At 38.3% G+C, this 18,118-nt stretch overlaps 1 pseudogene; it reads right to left on the bottom strand.

Moving 5' to 3' along the window:
- Positions 1-507: 507 nt before the first annotated feature.
- On the bottom strand, positions 508-16,819 carry LOC140922539 (uncharacterized; annotated as a pseudogene).
- Positions 16,820-18,118: the final 1,299 nt, after the last annotated feature.

The following is an 18,118-nucleotide window of genomic DNA, read 5'->3' as shown; positions in this document are numbered from 1 at the left end:
CGAACTATTGAATACCCATAAACTTTTCTGAAAACGGCTTAAGTTTGAAGGTATGGCTGACAGACTCACCACAACTCCCATCCGACTGTACCCCCATCCTCTCCCCTCCCTCCCCTCCACTCCCCCTATCATTTTATTCGTAATGTCACCAGGCCAACTTACACTTTGACTATATAAAATATAGCTCCCATGGAGACTACAATCACTACTGCACAACAGCCGATTGCCACTGAGACAAGAGTAATGATGGTTTTTGTCTTGGAATCGTCATCTGAAACGTCAGAAAAAAACATTGGTAAAGGTTAAGTCCCCAGAAAAAACCGCCCTCAGGCACAGGCAACCCAGCAACCATAGGTGCGACGCCAGCTACTGGATTCCGGATTCCAATCGTTAGAGGGATTCCGGATTCCTTGAGCTGCATTCCGGAATCCAAAAACCCAGGATTCTGGATTCCCTTACGTTTTCTTAAATTCAGTTTATAATGACAAAAGCCCAAACATAAGTTTTTTACGTACTTGCAGCTCTCTGTCCTTGTTGCTGCCCAGTATCACCTATAGGAGCTAAAAACAACAACAACAAAATAATGAGGAAAAAAACAAAATTTAGAAAAATGCACTCAGTTCGTTATAAACCGAAAGCATACTATCGGGGCAAGCCATACGTTATCTACATGGCGGCACGCGGGTCATTATGAGTTATGAATATGAGTATTCATAAAGAGGTTCCCTTTTCATTTTTTAAAGTTTATCACTACCCATCATCATCATCATCGTCATCATCAGCATTGTCATTATAATTATCATTTTATTTTTCATTATCATCATCATCGGCATCAGTATCATCGTCATTATCATCACCATTTTCATTAGCATTACCATTAGCATTATCATTATTATTATCATTATCGTTGTCATTGTCGTGATTATTATCATTAGCATTAACATTAGCATTATCATTATCATTATCATTTTTATTATCATTGTCATTATGATTACCATTATCATTGTCATTGTCATTGTCATTGTCATTGTCATCATCATTATCATTATCATTGGTATTATCATTGTCATTATGATTACCATTATCGTTGTCATTATCATTGTCATTGTCATTGTCATTAATATTATCATTAGCATTACCATTAACATTAGCATAAGCATTATTATACCATTATCATTATCATTGTCATTATTATTATCATTATCATCTTTATTATTGTTTTCATCATTATCATTTTCATTATCATTGTCATTATTATTATCATTATCATTATCATTATCGTCGTCATTATCATTATCATTGTCATTATTATTATCATTACCATCATCATTATCGTTTTCATCATCATTATCATTATCGTTATCTTTATCATTGTTTTCATCATTTTCATTGTCATTATTATCATCATTATCATTATCATTATCGTTGTCATTACCATGATCATTATCGTTTTCCTTATCATTATCATTATCAATATCGTTTTCATTATCATTATCATTATCGTTATCTTTATCATTTTTTTCATCATTATTATTGTCATTATCATTATCATTATCATTATCGTTTTCATTATCATTATCATTATCGTCATCTTTATCATTGTTTTCATCATTATCATTTTCATTATTATTATTTTCTTTATCTCTATCACAAATGCGTCAGTTGCCTGCCTGCAGACGTATCCTGTTTCCCTTGTTGCACACGGAAAAGGGATGTCTGCTTAACGCCGTCGCCAATCGTGTTCCTGCTCCCGCTGGCAGGGTATTCTATTTCTCATAAATTGTGAAATAATATCCGGTTAGAAATAAGAGTTGACAGGCTAAACACAACATCATAAGCTCGTGATAATGAGAAACGTGACCTTGAGAGTCTGCTTGAACAGAGGTTTTTCTTCTTTTCACTCTCGCGCGAAAGTTACTAGCACTACACAGTGCATGTAGCATTCTAAACTTTGACTGAATAAATCTCGTTTTTGCCGCACTAAGTCTTACATTTAGAGGTCATGAAGCAGGTTTGTGACATGCATACTAAGTAATCATTTCCTGTGATTTATGCTTCTGTGGGTGTTCCTGATAGGATTTGATTTCAGATGCAGTTGTAAAGTGTTTAAATTTTCTTTGACCTCTTTTTGCTACGGCTAAATAAAGATTTTAGCTTCTTTGCCTGGCTTTCTCCGAAATGCCCGCCTGGTGCGAAGTCCACGCCGCTTTTGTAGTTTTCTCAGACACTGTTTACAAATATGATGTGATGTGTCATGCACAGTAAATTGTAAAGAAATAATTTCTTCGTACACGTTAAATTTTCCGCGGCCTCGCACAAGATTTCGAACGGTCTGCACACAGTGGTACATGTTTTGATTTGTTTCGGCAGGAAAACCCCGATTACATGAATCACTGCATACATTATCAGACCACATTCTATAACAACCAATCAGCGTAAAGTCAAACAATGCGCACTGTGTGTCAGCCTATCACAGCATGTTCCCAAGATCTTAGGAACCCAGCGGGACGCTGGAACACGATTAGCGATGGCGTTACGCAGACGTCCCTTTTCCGCGTGCAACAAAGGAAATAGGAGACAGAAATAGGCGCCAGAGGTTCTAGATATCCATTCAAATCACGTGAAGTCTCAGAAGACTTCACTTTCGCTGTAGCTGGCCTACATCTGCACTCATAATTTTAGGCCTAGATTTTCGATGTTTTTTTTTCTTAGTAATGCTTGATTTTCCTTTTCCCACTTTTAGATTATTCATAATTGTAAATAGCTTTCTATCGTGGTCATATATTTAGTTTTTTAATTTGTAAACAATACGATATGATTTAAAATTGTAAATATTACTTATTGTTCTGATACTTAAATAAAGATTGGTGTCTTATCTTTATCTCTATCATTGCCGTTATCGATGTGGTTATTATTTATTTTTTTGAATAGGATTCATTCGAGGGTTTTTTACTGTAATAATCGCTTTAATTTCTTGGTCCTCCTTAATTACCCTAAATTAGTATGTGTAATGTCATGGATGACGAATTACGGTAGCAATCTTGGATTTTTGACATGTTTATCCAGGATCGTATCGATCGAGAACTCCACAGCTGACTCCACTCTCTCAAATGTTTAGACTTCAAATTTGGCTTATAAAGTTCAGAATTTTTCAGACTTTTTCGGCAAAATGCCTGTAAGAGTCCTTCTTGATGTTCTCTTGTGTGTTCAAGAGTCTTTTTGTGCCCTGACATCTTCATTCACGGCATTTTAAAACTTCGTCCCCATCTTGACACTGAGACGTACGGAAGGTTGCCATGGCAATTTTGTAATTTCACATGTGAAATTACAAATTAACGCTGAAATTTCGCGCCAAAATTAAGTAGTAATTCGTCACCTATGATATTAAAGGATGAATTCTCACTTACTTTCACATGTGTTACCAGTAAATCCAGAGGTACAACTGCAGTTAAAATTATCGAGTGAATTAACACATGCTGCCCCATTTCTACAGGGATTGTTAACACAAGCATCTAGAAAATAACAATGATAAAGAAAACATCACAGGTGGCATATGATTTAAAGCGTTTGTTATTTGATCTATGCAAAGGTAAGTTACTTTGTAGCTCCCGATTACAGAACACAAAAAAATCTATTGCGTACGAGCGTTACTGGTGATGCCAGACACTTAGAGAATGGCCTTGTTTTACAAATTCGTTGAGGCTTAACCCTTTAAACCCTACGATCAAAATTTGAATTCTCACTTCTTACTCCTACTCACTTCCTACAGAAGCAGTGGGGAGAAGTTGATAAAATATCAAGCAAATTCATCTTGTGTGATCATGTCCCTAATTCTCATGACCACTCTGTTTTACAAATCATTGATATTACAAGGAGAAATTTGATGCTGATCACTCTTAGGGCTTAAAGGGTTAAAAACCAACCGAGTAGGCCTTTCGCTCACAAATGAAACCTAGTTTGTGCTAGACTCCACCGCGCACTTGTTAATATAACCAATGTTACTGTCCCGCGGAGAGGCAACGACATGACGTCTCTACATTAAGCGCTAAAAAATATGGGACTAGCCGGGTCAGGCCTGAATCTTGGCGAGGAAGAGATTATTTATATATTAGTTCATGCCATGACAATCATGGAACAACATCGGAACAATGTTGTGACATTGTTATGACAATGTTGTACCAATGTTGCGACAATGTTGTGACACTGTTGCAACAATGTTGTGACACTGTTCAGGGGCACCCAACGACAATTTTCGGAAGAATATCTGTTCGAAGACGATTTGAGATCTAGAGTTTTCGAAACATTTGCTGTAAAATTTGTTGCTTGCCTGCCTCTCCTAGGATTTTCAAACATCTAAAAAATGGTATAATTGCCCATTTTTAACGGATTTTTACCCTAAAAAGGTCACCTAGAATTTTCGGGAGTCTTTTTTCTGGCTGACATTTTCGAAAATGTTAGTTTTGATCCCTATAATTTTCGGATCACTAGACTCTTAGCTAGGAAATCCGAACAGATGAAAAATTTTTAGGGGATAAAAATATGCCTTTATCTACCGTTTAAATACTAAAATACGTTTAACAATGCTACGTTTAAGTGGTTTTGAACTATATTCTCGTTAGGTGCCCCTGACTGTTGCGACAATGTGACAACGTTGCGATGAAAAAAGTTGAAATTCATCACCTGTATTATTGCATGTTTTTCCTATATACCCCTCAGTGCAGTTGCATTTGAAGTCATCCACTAAATTCATACAAGTTGCATTGTTTTGGCAGGGATCGGCAGCACATGCATCTGGAAAATATTAAAATTTGAACATTAAAGCTCTAGCTAAAAACTTGCGTGCAAATTGGCACCGTTTTTTTTTTTGCAGAAAGGTTTTCAATTGCCAACCTGTCACATCGAAATAGGTCTCTCCGAAAAATAGTGATATGAAGACCAGAAATTATTGTTTTGGCAGCGCTTTTGACATTCATTGGCGACCTAGTGGTGATGTAATTACACGAGACGATTCGCAACGACGAACGTCAATGGTGTGCAAAATCAAATTGAACATATACTGAACCTCGACAAGTCTATTAATGTGAATTGACACTTTATTTTACAAGAAAACTCACAATTAATTCAACAGATATATACACTAAAAAACATATATATCTACTAAAATATTATTATGTTATTGTAGGTTGTAACCGCCCCGCTGTAAACGGGGAAATCTGTTTTACTAATTTAATTCTCTCAATCCTATCGCGGAAAAACATTTATCTTTGTACATACATTTTGTGAAGGGTTTTTACCTGTATCGTTATCATCTGGTTCTAAAACAGGAAAAGAAAGAACAATTTTAATTAGTGCGTTTTAAGACTCATCACTTGTCAATTTTACTTACTTACTTCACTCAAGATTTTTTAATTTAGTTGATAACCTTTGGAATCGACAACTAGCCAAAGGAACCTCTTTCGGGCCTTAACGTTGGTTTATTTTTAAGAAAGAATAAGTATTTATTGAAAACTCATACCTTTTACGGGAAAGGTGTCTGTCTCGGGATTCATGAAGGGGTGATTCGCCATCAATATTTTTAGAAGCACAAGCTGTAATAACCACTTTTTTCAAGACGAAATTCTTATCTCTAAACTCACCCAGGGTAGAAGGGGGAGCGGGGGTATTAGCCTGATTCCACTTAGGTTTTCATTAAGGAGCTAATGCAACGACGACGGCGATGGCGACTGCGACGACGACGGCAACGAGAACGGCAAGAAAAGCAATAGGTTTCGATTGACAAAAAATCACGCTTTTTTGCACATTTCTTTGCCGTCGTTCAACGACTACAACTTGAAAGTGTTTCCGTTTCACGTTTTGTTGAGGACGGGAACGCAAGACAACAACTTTCTTTTCCTTTTCCTAGACTTTGATACAGTCCTTTAGAATCCAACTCCAAAAAAATTTGCCAGCATTTGACGAATTAAACGAGATGGATACGGAATAAGCGCGATAAAGTTTGAGGCTGCGCGAATTCTTTTTTTAAGTGACGTTTTCGTAGCCCTTGCCTTTATATGAAGCTCCCTATTGTTACGTTTTTAATCAGCAGCTTATTTTCCAAAACAAATTAATCAAAAGCTAACTATCTGAAGTAAATATTTTGTACGTATATGTACTTGCTTCATAAAAACAATATGATGTTTTTAAGCAACGTTACCTACTTAATGTCGCCAAAACGTTTATTCCAAGAATAACATTTGCCACTTAATCTTCACATACCCGTTGTGGGAAGTTCTCCGGATCCTGACCCAGAGAAAAAGCCACTCCCTTCGTCTCCTGAAAATATAGAGTATTAAAACAAATAGAAGATAATTTATTCAGTATGTGCTTACATTTTTGCGCCATATTTATTTATCAAAGGGGGTCAACTAATAAACTGTGCGGCTGTGGATCTTTATTGTTGTTGCTGGCGTCATGGGTTGACAAGACGCAATTGCCATGAGCTCTTTGTTTCAGGGATGGTGTGCATGGACCTGAGTAATTAAACAGTTTCCCACCCGTTTACGGATAAAAAGGGCCCTTGTTTTCCTTAGCAAGTTTTTCTGGACTTCTATGGCTGAACTACAACTACAATTAGGTTATTTTATTTGGTTGAAAGCTATTGAGCTGTACTTTCCTGTGCATGGCGCCATTTATCATGTTCATGCAAGATGCTCTGTGGATGTGTAAATTGTTGGCGTGTGACCATTATGTACTGTAACTGTAACCAAAACTGTAACCTTGGAAACATAAAAATAGACAGAGTGTTCGAGATCCGCAAATACTTGTATATTACGCACAGCGCAGCTTTGAGGGCTTAACACGCAAATTTGTATCAAAAAGAGAAAGTCTACAATTAGCAATGCTATCATTTTTCGAGGGTGCTAATGGGGGTACCCAATTCTCAGTTAACTACTATTTTTTTCGGCCAAATATCAGTTAACTACTATTTTTTGGCCAATTCTCAGCTAACTACTAATTTTGGTTAGCTATTAACTTTCACTTTCCTACAGCGAATATTATTCCGTCATAATGAAAATTTTCCTTCTTTGAGCAACTCTATCACTAATAAAATCAAGGTATAAATTTGCATGAACTCTGTGACTAGTACAATTTATTACTGACTTAAAATATAAGTCGTATAACCATCAATATGACACCAGCCTCATAGATCCAGACGCACCAGTCATGATCTCGTACTGATCTTCGCGACATGGTCATGCATATGCTGCTATCAACTACTTCAAAGTCACCTTCCTCGGCACTTTCACTATCTGATCGGAATCAGTCTTGTACTTATCTGGTTGCTGTATGTCCTGTATCTTGTTGTTGGCCCAAGTTTCAATCCATTTTTAATCCTTGCAATCCATTGCAACAGACGACGAGAAACATTATCAATGCCAAAATATAGTCTTAAAGAACAATACTGGACCATTATTTTTGGAATTCAATTGGTGAATTCAATCACTGTTTGCACCGATGGGAGAGACGTAGTTGAGAGTGCTGACAAAGGCGTGAAAGTATTTGACACGGGACAATTCGACCTTTATTTCGTGAGTGTAGCCCTCTTGGAATTCGTAGTTCTTTTAAGCGATTCCTTTACTGTGGTTCGAAAGCCTTGGGCGTAGTTCAAAGCACTAAATGTTTTGTGTTGAAGTGAGAAACCGCATGTAGGTTTTCCACCTGCGTTGTCAGAAGTTTTATTTACCTCAATACAGATTTTGTCGACATCCTCTTCCGCGTCCCGCTATGTTACCTTTTTCGCAGACGTACCTTATTCGCGTATTTCAAAAGCCTCACAAAGCTATCCAAGGGTTTTAAGAAATGAAACTGCCGAAACTGTTTCAGTAAGACCGGTTTAAACACGAGCTTTTCTTTCTCTTAAAAAAGTCTCAAAAACTCCAATATCAGTTACAAAAATGATTTCTCGTAAGTACAAATTCCATGTACTTGAAAGAAAGACTGCTGATCTCTTTGAACCCTCAGAAATTCTTTTTAGCCAGAACCAATGTTAAGAGTCACAGCTTTTTTATTTGGGTAATGTTTAACTTGACGATCTTTTGGGTCCGTGAAAACTGTATTTTCTTTTCCGAACTAATTGTTAATATCAGAAGACGAATTATTCGTTGAGTTGTCTACAACCAGCTCTTTGACTTACGCTTTCTGTTTGTCAGGTACTGCCCTGGTGTGCCTTTTGCACATAGTAATCTTAGCAATTAATGAATGAGGTTGAGTAGGATATGAAGAATTAAGCAGATCGAGGAGGGTGTTATCCACCGAAGCCAAAGGCCGAGGTGGATAACACCCTCCGAGATCTGCTTAATTCTTCATATCCTACTCAGCCTCATTCATTAATTGCTTTATTATTCATTCAAAATAAAATAGAATGATTCGTGGTTTTTCCTTTTTTTTTGTGGACTGTTACAATCACCTAATGACTTATTACAAACGAATGAAAAGACAATGAACATTAATACCCATACCAAAAAAGACAAAAGTGAACCACCAATGTCTCCTCCAACACCTTGAAACATTAAATAGATGATTTTGAACAAAGAACACTAGAAATCTGTCAAGTTAAGCTTTTAAAGATTATACCAAAAATTAGTTTGGGCAACAGTAACCTTTAATGTTTTATCATAGAAGTACATTTAAAGTGAAGGGTTTAGTCAACTCGGTCGGTCACAGATCAGCAAGTTTTTAATTTACGTGAGGTCAGCCCGCTTCTTATTTTATTTATTTATTTTACAGAAAGGACTGCCGTGTCTGACTCTTCTTGCACTGAAATGTGTTTCATTCTGAGACAGCTCGTGTGAACAAAGACAGAATAAAATCAATTTTGTTGCATAATACGCGGCCGGAGGCTCATGAACAGAGTCAGAGCGAAATGTAAAGTTTGAAAGGTCTTGTCACTGCTTATAAACTTCCATGATCATAATAGATTGTGAGGTAAAAAAGAGTACTAGAATGCTAGGCGTCACACAATAAAAAAGATTCAGTTTTTCAGAGTTAAAGCCCTCCGACTTATTCAGACTAAATAGCAGGAGGGTCAAACGGTTAGAACATGTTTTTCCATCTGAAAAAGCCGACTCTAAACAGATCACTTTCATGAGAAACAACTAATCACCTGACTAATTATTTTGTGTTAACTTCACTCAAACAGACTTACCACTTGAGTTCGCCAGGGGAAACGCGAAGAACAGAAAAAAAAAGTCGTACTAACCACTTTGGCATTTTCCTCGCTGGCCTAAGCTTCAGTGCGGGACTGAAATTTTGTGTTTCAAAGCTAGCGAGATGATCCTTACTTACATGAAAGAAACAACAGGGTGCTATAAAGGCGCAAACGGTTCCTTTGTTTGTAAACATTCAGTTACACTCGAATGACATCGAAGTTATTAAACAGGGGCACCCAACGTCAATTCTCGAACAATATCTGTTCGGAAGACGATTTGAGTTCTAGAATTTTCGGAACGTTTGTTGTAAAATTTATTGCTCGCCTGCCTCTCCTAGGATTTTCGAACATATATAAAATGGTATAATTGCCCATTTTTAACGGATTTTTACCCTAGAAAGGTCACCTGTATAATTTTCGGGAGCCTTTTTCCTGGCTGAAATTTTCGAAAAGGTAAGTTTTGATCCCTGTAATTTTCGGATCACTAGACTTTCAGCTAGGAAATCCGAACAGATGAAAAATTTTGGGGGGGATAAAAATATGCCTATATCTACCGTTCAAATATTAAAATACGTTTAACAATGCTACGTTTATTAGTGCTTTTGAACAATATTCTCGTTGGGTGCTCCTGATTAAAGAGTCTCTAAAAAAAGAAATGACAGTGAGCATTAAATTGAACCATGCATGACGTTAAGAGCTACTATCGACAAATACTCGCAAATTGACTTGATCTTTTTCTACACACGGAAACGTCGATCGCTACCGACGTAATTCGATTTGATAACGTCGACATATACTTCATTGAAACTTAGCTCCAGCTCAAGATTGCTATGACAACCTCAATACCTCTGTGTTGGTTTGCGAGCCACACAGTCAAAATGCAATGATGTCAAATTGGGTAGGAATATGCCACAGTAAAGTGCCTTTTTTCCATGAAACCTGTTACCGAGTTTTGCTGCAAAAGCGTGAATTTATTCTTCGAGAAATTCATAAACATTAAAGGAATGCTTTTTCTAATACATGAACTGTTTAGATAGCAAAATTTCCTACATAACAGTTCTCTTGACCGTCATGTAAATGCCGCGTCACGCAAAAGCTTAGAAATTCAAGCGTACTCTATCACAAAACCAAGAACCCTTTTGAAGCGAAAATTTGTATGAAAATTAGTGTTCAGCTGCTCTAATGTATCGTGAAAGTAAAATCTCGGTAGGATCGATAGCTTTTTTAGTTTGAATTTTGGTGACGTCAAGTGAAAACCTACAATTAGGTGCAATTTAACTTACTACGAAGGAGGGAATTTTTCTGATTCCTCTTCCGATCACATTTTTGAGTCCGAAAATTTTAGGTTTCCTTTTTTCTACGAAAAATAGGCTAACCTGGGGAGTTAAATGTGAAAAATTAAACTTACGAAAATCGTGGGGAATTTATTAGTTGAGCTTCGAAAATTGTACATGAATGGAGTGATCTTCAAGAAATTTTTAGCCGTCCCTAAGAAATAGATCATTCTAGGCAATATTTGCTTCCCCGAACAGATATTTTACAGAAAACAGTCGTTGGGTGCCCCTGATTAGTTAAGGCTGTGGTCGATTTACTTTATTCCTATATATTAAAGAATAAAGTGAATCAACCCTTGAAATCTGGCTTCTTTAGCTATTCATTCCGAGATCAGACATGATATCTGCGGGCGCTCTGGCTTCAAGTTGCTCGAGTTGGTTGGTAGAGGAGACAGGAGACCTATGACTTCCTTACTCTGAAATATGATCGAACAAACTAATCTTAATTCTCATAAATAACTCACCATTTGAGTTCGAAACAGTAAGAGTGAGGCAGATCATCACGATGCCTAAAACTGAATTGAGCGCTCTACGAAAGACATTTTATCATTAAATCGGGATGATTGCTAAGTCTTTTGCATTATATTGGTGTATTACCTCCTAGATGGCGTCACTGTTTTTCTCTTTTTTTTTTTTTTTTTCAGTAAACACTGTACCCTACTGATGACACTAGAGATGTAAATTAAACAACTAACTACAGGATTTTCCTTCGCATTTATTTACTGAAAATGTCCTGCGGAAAACTCAGAAAATGGCATTTCTGAGCCGCGAAATTTGAAAAATTTTCTGGCAGAGCATGTCCCCACACTCCCTTAGTTTGCAGTACCTTCGGGGGTCTAACTTTTCTTTTCGTGCGTACATCTACAAAACCTCACGCTATACCCCTGCATATAAAGGGGTGTCCGTAATTTCTTGCACTGATAAGAGCTCTTTTACTTCTTTTTTTAATACTACCTCAACTTTCTTCCATTGCACCATGTTATAGTTTTTAAAACTAATATACAAAAGTATTGAAGATACTGTTGATACTTCGGTCTTGATATGAAATAATGGGGCTCGGTCAAACCCACATCTCAGTGATTAGACTCGTCCTCATAGTTCAATAAATCGTCCACTTTGGTAAAATTTGTCTCCCACCTCACTTCTAATATCGAACACTCCAACGTACTTACTAGTTTGTTAAGTACGTGTGGCACTTTTTTCGAGCCGAGCTGACCTGCTTTTTCTACTGAAGTATTAAGTCAGTTGCAGTTGTTAATTGCAGTTGCTGATCGATGATCTGTGGTGTGCACATGTGCATAACAGGCCAGGTCAGTAGGTTTATTCATTCATTCATTCATTCATTCATCTAAGAAACAAACCACTTTCGAAGTGATCTGGCTTCATAAAGGTCCAATAATTTATCAAAACGCGGCCTATAATAGAGAGAAATTGACCATTATTTTTTTGGCTACTAAGAAAACATCTTTACCAAAGGAACCGAAATGTTCTCTTCCAGTAGTATTTACTTGTCAGACTTGTCAAAAGAATAACCTTCAAAAAAAGAAAACCTTTTCATTTGTTCATACACTGTTTTCTTTTGATTTTCAGTCCATTCTACAAAGTCACGTGTTATAGAAGGAACTGGGTCTACAGTGTTCGCTCAGTCCAGGATATAGTTCTCCGAGCAAGTGATTTGTAAGAACGCGCATATTTTTCTCAAAGTGTCCGCTGGTCTTTTCACTATTTCCATGCTAGGGATGTCTAGAACTCGGCCGGGAAAGGAAATTCTGGCTTTGTTGCATCCTTCCGCCCAGTTAAAGTACTGGCTTATTTTATCGTCAAGTATCTCAGGAGCATTGATCTGCTAAAATACATCAGAAAGAAGATGATTATGTTAACAAGAAACGATAAGACGATAAGTGCTTATAATCCTCTGGTAAGACTATTCCCTCGTTTATCCATCTCAGTCATTTCGGGGGAGGAATATGTTGAAAAAGTATTTATTTATTTATCTATTTATTTTGTTTTAATCAGTTTTTCTCTTAAGGCGGATTTCCACTGTCGCGTGAAATTTATGTGCGCACGCACCTAAAAATTACGCAAAAGTATAAATCCACCCTAAGCCGAATTAATATTAACCTCCAAATCGTTTCCAGGCCCCGAGGCCTTTCCCTCACAATAGCTAAAAGTCCTGGGAACGAATTTGCCATACTGTACTATTTTCTTTTTCTTTCTTTTTTTTGTTGAATGCACTCAGATTTGATCCAGAACCTGTACGTTATATACGCGTCACTGCAGCTTACCTTTGTTTCATGAGTCCCATCCCGACCTTTGACCTGTCTATGTTGTAGGGTCATGGTCGCAATGTTATCAAAGGGATTTCTCACAACGTGAACAAATTTCACTTGGGCTCCGGACGCTTTCTCCAAAAGGTGAACTGCATCGACTCCATTGTCCGAGGTCATCGCACTAGCAGTAAAGGCTCCCGACTTATCACCGATTATCTGTTGATGAAAGAATGCTTTTGAGAGGCTGTTTTACGCGGAGCGCACACTCCACTTCCTTGCCCTAGCGGTAAATAAATCCCCTGCGGTTTTTATTTTCATACGCGCGCTCGACGATCCCTTAAGAGAAAATAGAGGGTCTGTGACCAGGCTAGGACACTTCACGTTCTTTGCATGCATTCCTATCAGCACATATAAAGCTGATCGCATATTGTAAAGTCTTCCTTTGCCTTCTCGCAAGCCAGTATTCAAATTTTCTAATTGGAAAATCAATAAAACATTACAGGTCTCACGGCATGATTCATAAAAAAGAAAAATGACACTGTTTTACCTCAATGTACGAGTCGAATGCTCCTTGCCATTGATTTGGGACATAATATCCGTATGCGGACGACTTGTTTACGACGGTATCGTTAAACACACGTGATCTTCTACCGTGTGAAACAGCGCGATGTGAAGCCCTAAACATCGTGTCGTAATAAGCGTATATTGAGTGCTGCATCCACTGATCTGTTCTCGCTTTCCACCGATTAAAAGCCATTGTCTCGTCTGAAATAACCATGTGCGGATGAGCGTCCAATAGTGAACCGAGGAGGCTGTGACGACTTCGTGGGTAACCAATGAAAAAGACGATAGTGTTCACGTGACTGTATGCTTTGTACAAGTCGCTCTGTGAGATGACTTCGTCTATGAGAGAAAGCGTTAAAGAGCTTAGCTGTCTCCCGTAACTCTTTCTATAACCTTGTTAGTGGGACCATGCCGTGTTTACATTTAGGGCCTAATAAAACGTTTTCACATGACGTCACGGCTGCCAAATTGGTGTTCCAAAACAACGAAATAACGGCCATGTTGGTGTTCCAAGTCAATCCTGCTGGAGTTGATCATGAACTCTTTTATTATGTAAACGTTTTCTTTTGCTCCAGTAAATTTGCGTAGACGCTGGCCACGTGAGTGAAAACGCTCTTTATCATCTTTTAGGTACTTCAGTAATCTCGTGCCAGATCTGTCGCCTCAAGCCTCGTCGCTAAGAGATCTGGGCACGAGATTAAGTCCCCAGATGATTTCTTTCTCGCAAATTTGTCCGTCGCTAAAATGACCGTTCAAATTCCTGTGAAAAAGATTCACCCCAAACGAAAAAGACACTTAATGTGAGCGTGTGTGTGATAAGCGTGAGCGTGAGATGTGAAATCATCTCATGATTTGCGTGATTGAGCGCAAAAGTGATAAGTGGCAGCCCGGGCACACTCAATAAAGTTTTATACGAGGAGGGTTCGTCCCGAAGTCGACCAGCCCTTACCCTTTCTGTCGCGTCTTTTCTCGCGATTTTTAATTATGTTAATGTATTTTCTTTGTTTTAAAACACGTGACTTTAGAATGTTGCGGTCGGTCACAAAATTTTGAGCCTAAGCGTCGATCGATGTTTTCGCGTGGATTTTATTTTTCTCTTTTGTAGTTTGTTGGTTCAGTTTGATAATACGGTTGCACAAAAAAGTTTTTTCAAGTATCGATTATCGTCGATGTATTTGTTTTTGCCCGTGAAGGAGAGGTGAAAGCAAACTGTGAATTGAACAAGATTTAATGAGGACTAGAAATTTGTACTAAGTGTGTGACCTTCTCGTCGTAGTGCATCACACTTTCATAGACTATTTTTGACGGAAAACTGAGGTAGCCTGTGCATATACCTTCTACAAGCAAATACTACGTACCACATTAATTAAGAACGGATTTAGATAAGAATAAATCACTAAACCAGGAAGTCATACTGTTAAATTACGTCTTTCAGCCCTTTCATATCGAAATGACACATAACCCTGCCCTTTCATCTACTTCCACTAATGAAATCCTGAAAACTTAAAACCTGAGGAGGGAGGGGGGGGCCTTCCCCTTTATGCCATTACAGGGAGTACCCTCTGGGGTGGCAGTTACCCTATACATATATTTCTTTACCTGTATTGGTATTGTCTACAGTTTCTCTTGCAGGTTCAGCATTCAAAACGGTGAAATCGATTTTGAGTGTTTTGCCTGTGAATACACAAACATACAGCTACTAGATGACGTTAAAAGCTAGATATACATTAACATAACCAGGAGTCATAGGCTCCTGATATAACGTAATTACAAGAAAGATAGTCATAATCAAAATCATCAACCTCCGCTTCCTCGTCTAGTATGGGCAGAAGGTTAGAGACACATGCGCACGTTAAAGCCCGTCAACACTGGCACTTCCATAGGGCAATTGTGTCAACTTTTTAAAGCTATGTGTCCGGCCCCCCTCCCTTACCCCCCCCCCCCCCCCGGGAGCTATGTGCAAACGGACGCAACAACTGCCAACATTGTTGGCGTGGCTAACACATTGACCGATGCAACAAGGTGTGCAAGCGGATGCAACATGTAATACCCGACAATGTTGTGAGTTGTTGGGAAACAGTGTTACGTTCGTTTCCCGGCGGGGGGATACTTGGGTTAATGTTTGCTGTGTATGTGCCGCTGGCCTCTCAGAGCCCCTACCCCATTACAGTCTATTTTTGGCCAACTGTAGACCCCATCTTAGTCACTTTTTGGAAAATGTAATTTTCGCGATCCCAACTTCGTCACTTTCTATTTATATATCTACCTTATCAATGTGGTTTCAAGCGGCGGAATGTAATGCGCGGTCAATGCGAGCTTATCGTTAAATTTAATAAACAACAACTTTCTGATTTTTTAACCGAGAATCTTCCCATTTTGAATCCCTACTTACCCCAAAAATCCGAAAATTTGCGACCCCATTCTAGTAACTCTACTGAAAATGCGACCCCATTATAGTCACTCCAATCGTGAAAATGTGACCCCATCCATCGGCACATCCCTATTAGCCTCTTGTAAGGGAGTACCCCCGGCCCGTTTGCATGGGGCCTAAGTGTCTCTGAGTGCTGTCGTTGCTGCTTTTTTTGTTTGTGAAGCGTGGCTGAATCCCCGCTGGCAATTCAAAACAAATCGCAAGAATTTCTGCTTCCCGATGCCAGCTGCAACATGTAGGTTAAACTCACCACTATCACTTCCCGTCTTTGGCTGAGTTGCGTACTGACCTCCACTCCAGAACAAAATAGCCAGAAAAAGTCCGACTATAATCCCAACCAAAATCTCGCGAAGTTTCATGAACGAAAGCCACCACATCAGTGCCCTAGTGAGAAGGAAGAAAGTATATTTTTTTGACGATGACTGACCTCGTGCTCCCATGAAAATGGCGACTAGCTGATCGACTGAAGTCCTATCACGAACGCATCCCTTGAAAAAGGCTCAAACATTTCTAAATATCTCGAGATACCGTCTAAATATCGTTTTGTTTTTAGTTTTAAAAATAAACTGACTTTGAATCACATGGAATACGCCGTATTTTTTTCTTAATAGAAATGTGATGGTGCATTTTAAGCCTGGTCCATAGCCTGGCAGTTAGCATTAGGCCGAGTTTCAATTCGATGCAGACAGAAAAATGCCTTTCCCAGTGTTCAGATTATTTTAGTGTTCGGAACAGTTTATTTAAAAAGTTTTCAGATATCAAAGATAAATGGAGAGATGCTGGGCACTACTATTTGTGAAGCAATTTGCGCGTTTATAGTTAGAAGAAAATGTGTTGCCGATTGAAGAATTTAAACTTAAAATTTACATTAATTTTTTCTCTGCATATTTGTGGGAAATGAAAATACTGACCAAGCTCTTCCATTATCCCTTGCCGCGAAGAATATTTTCAGAAAAAAACAAAGATATATTCATAACGGCGACAACGATGCTGCTGATAATAATGATAATAACGATCGACCTCACCTCTTCATCTTCCACAGTTCATCGATTAGAGAAATAAAACTTAATGATATTTCTTTAACTGAATCGCCTGACTTGTCAAATTCTTTGATTTAATGATCATTTCTCACCCATAAGACCTTAACTTGCTAACGACTTCCCGTTGTCTAATAGCAATGACACCTGTCATCTGGAATGTGTCAAAGACATTAGCCTGCGTAACAGGCGCTTGGAAGTAGTGGACGAAAGAGAGAACGGGCGCGCGCGAGGGAGACACGCGAGGGGTGAGGAAGCTTTCTCTCCCCTCGCGTGTCTCCTTCTCTCGCGCGCGTTTTTTCTTGTGCCCACTACTTCCAAGCGCCTGCTACGCAGGCTACAAAGACATTGATAATAAATTCGAGTTCCGCCCTACTAATAGTAGAAAGGCTATTGAATAAACTAAATAAGTCCAAAGGGGCTGGTCTCGATAAGATATCTATACACCTTATTCGATGGTTTAGCATATAATATGTGCGGATATTTTGCGTGTTGCGTAGTATTTTTCCGAGCCCGCAGGGGCGAGGAAAAATACGAGCAATGAGCAAAATGTCCGCTCGTATTATATGCTAAACCATCGAATAAGAGGTTTATTATTCCACTACAAAAAAAAATTATCTGGCAGTTGGCTTCTATTTTATGTTAAGAGTATTCAGAGACATCCTGATTCTGTCTGTGAGAATGACGTTAACAATTAGCAAAATGTTCGCGTGTATTATATGCCAAACCATTGAATGAGAGGTTAATTATTTTACTGCAAAAGAAAAATGGTATTTTGGCTCCTATTTTCTAATGAAAGTATCCAGAACATCCTGATTCTGTCAGCCACAGTTGCTCCTTTTGCATCCGCCGGTATTCGCCCTGTTGTAAACCGGTTAAACCAGGACACTGCGGTGTATTACGGCCTCGTATTTTGCTTGTTCTCTTGACCTTATATGGTAAAGTGACATAATAGTGGAATAATAAAGTCGGCTTATTCGAGATTGCGCTGACCTTATTTCGCCATATGTTTCAATTATTTTTAATTGCCTGATGAATGGAAATTGGTCAAAGTTACCCACATATTCAAACAGGATGATAGAAGTGACATTAATAATTATCGCCCAATTTCAGTGTTTTCAGCAATAACAAAATTCTTTGAGAGAATAGTTTATAATCAGATTTCTTCCTATTTATCCGAAAGTAATATTCTGCCAAAATATCAGTCCGGTTTTTGATCCCTTCACTCAACTGTGACCGCTTTACTGGAAGACACTGATAATTAGTTCTTTAAAATAGATCGTGGATATGTTAAC

This window comes from Porites lutea, chromosome 13, assembly GCF_958299795.1.
Source record: "Porites lutea chromosome 13, jaPorLute2.1, whole genome shotgun sequence".
NCBI lineage: Eukaryota > Metazoa > Cnidaria > Anthozoa > Scleractinia > Poritidae > Porites > Porites lutea.
The sequence above is the reverse complement of the archived record's forward strand: the minus strand, read 5'-3'. Positions and strand labels throughout refer to the sequence as shown.